Source organism: Coturnix japonica, chromosome 3, assembly GCF_054131305.1.
Source record: "Coturnix japonica strain WE chromosome 3, WE-NBRP24, whole genome shotgun sequence".
Classification (NCBI taxonomy): Eukaryota; Metazoa; Chordata; class Aves; order Galliformes; family Phasianidae; genus Coturnix; species Coturnix japonica.
Window position 1 is genome coordinate 50773015 of NC_140665.1, and position 2258 is coordinate 50775272.

The following is a 2258-nucleotide window of genomic DNA, read 5'->3' on the forward strand; positions in this document are numbered from 1 at the left end:
AGTTTTCTTTCTCCAAACTCCAAGAGATCCATTTGTTGAGCTCTGACTGGAGATATGACTCTGAGAAAAGTTAATTATCACACATCCTTCTGCAAATACTGCTACCAAAGATCTTCTGAAGCTCAGGAAGAAAGTACAGTCCTCGCATTTTCTCTATTGCTCACATCGGTTGAAAACCCAGATCTGTAAACCTTTCCAAATTACATAAGAAAGTCTAAACATGTGAGCTATCACTTATACATATACGTCAAGGCACAACAATCTCCCCTCTAAGTGAAACTACAGAATATGAACAAATAGAAAGCCCAAAATCATGAGACAACATTTGAAGAACTAATGTGGATCTCTTCAGGTCTCTGTTGTTGATACATCATTTTTGAAAGGGGCCACGCCAGCCCTATTTTGATAATATAATAAATACATTAAATGAGTCCAAAGGTCCTCTCCACTTTCATCACCCTGAATTTATTTATTTTATTTTACAGCTATCCTTGGTCTTTGCAATCCTTCCCTTGCAGAGTGCAGTAACTTACATTTTCCCCCATGCTGCTGTACAAAAAATAAATAAATTGATAATTAAAAAAAAAAAAAAAGTTCTTTCTGTGTTTTATCCTGTCTTGTAAACTTCTGCCTTTTCCAGCTTCTATTCCATCTCTTCTAAGGCTGTAAAGAAACTTCACCGCAGTCACTGCTAATGCTCCCATGCCATGTGGGATTCTAATAATCTCTTTGTTTCTTTCACCCAATCATTTATGCACCCACTCCCATTTTGCAGAGAGGGACTTTTCACCCCCCAGCATATACCTCCAACCTCTTTTAAGTTTGTTTCCAATGCTCCTATTTAACATGTGAGGTCATTAACATTCAGAGGTCATTTAAAGATTATATTCAGAACCATCATTACCAGACTACTACAATATTTTCTCAAGTCAAAAAGAGCTCCAATGGAAACACAGGATTCTTTCCTTGACAGTGAAATTTATTAAGTAAACTCATGTCTCCTCCAATTTTCTTAAGTCTGTGCTTCAGAAACTTCACTTTCAATGGACAGCCATTACAAATTTCACCTGAAATGATTCGAACCATTTGAAAAGTACACCTCCACTATTACAAAATGGAACCCAATTGAAAAATATCTCAATCATTTCATAAGCAGTAACCTGCTTTGAAAGACATGAATCCTGAAATACAGCATGGGGGCTTTTCCTGTGGAAATATAAATACGTAAAGAACTGCAAAAGCTGTTTAACTAACATTGAACAGATTTACTAAAAATTCTATTTTACAAAAGAAGGAAAAGTGGAACATCTGTCAGAGAGCTTTTTTGTTCCTTGATATAAATAAGATTACGATTCAGAGCTCACAGTCCAAATGGGAAAGACCAGCATGCATGTAGGTTTTAATCATTTCAAAAGAGGGATTTGTTGGCTGTAGAGTAGCAGAAATGGCATTCTCCTTTAGATACCAATGTATGCACTGGGAACTGGCTAAAGAGGAACTATGTGTTGATACTCTATCGCTCAGAGTAGCTGTAAAACACATCAGTCAACACTTAGGCAAACTCACAAGATAATTAACAATGGGGTCATAAATTCTACTGCCTACCACTTATACCAACTTGGAATAATTTCAGGCTGTCCACCTACATACTCCCGCCACTTTTAAACATTTTTTATTTTAAAAATTTTTGAACAATTCTGCAACATGGGCTTGAATTTCAGGCTATTTGCCTGCCATGTTTAAAACTATCCCAGAGCTGGTACTTAACGGAACAGAAGTGTTTTGCTGTAATTTACTTCAGGTATCAATTAAGACGATAAATACTCAGAATGTGTTGCATCAAACATAAGCAGCTTCTATATGTACCTTCAAAAGTATTTTGGTGAGCTGTAATAAAACTTCTACATTAAAAAATAAACGGTCAGGGCAAAATAATTTTACGTCAAATATAAATTAAAATGCTAATTTAAGTATTGTGGTATGAAAGCCTGCATTTAGGGTGTGTTTGACCTTACTGTGTTCAGGCAAATTTTACATTATCAATCTTCTAACTACTACTTTATGTTCAGAAATAGTGACCTTATATTTTCTCTAGCCAGCTACTCTTTAACTTCTGCATAAGCATTTTCATCTCCATTCCAGTCAGAGACACATGCTCTTCTTCCTCCTTTTTTTTTTTACGTCTTTTTCGTAGCTTACTTTTTCCACTGATAATTCTCCAGTTTCATAAGACTTCCAACAGAAACGTGACCAAGATA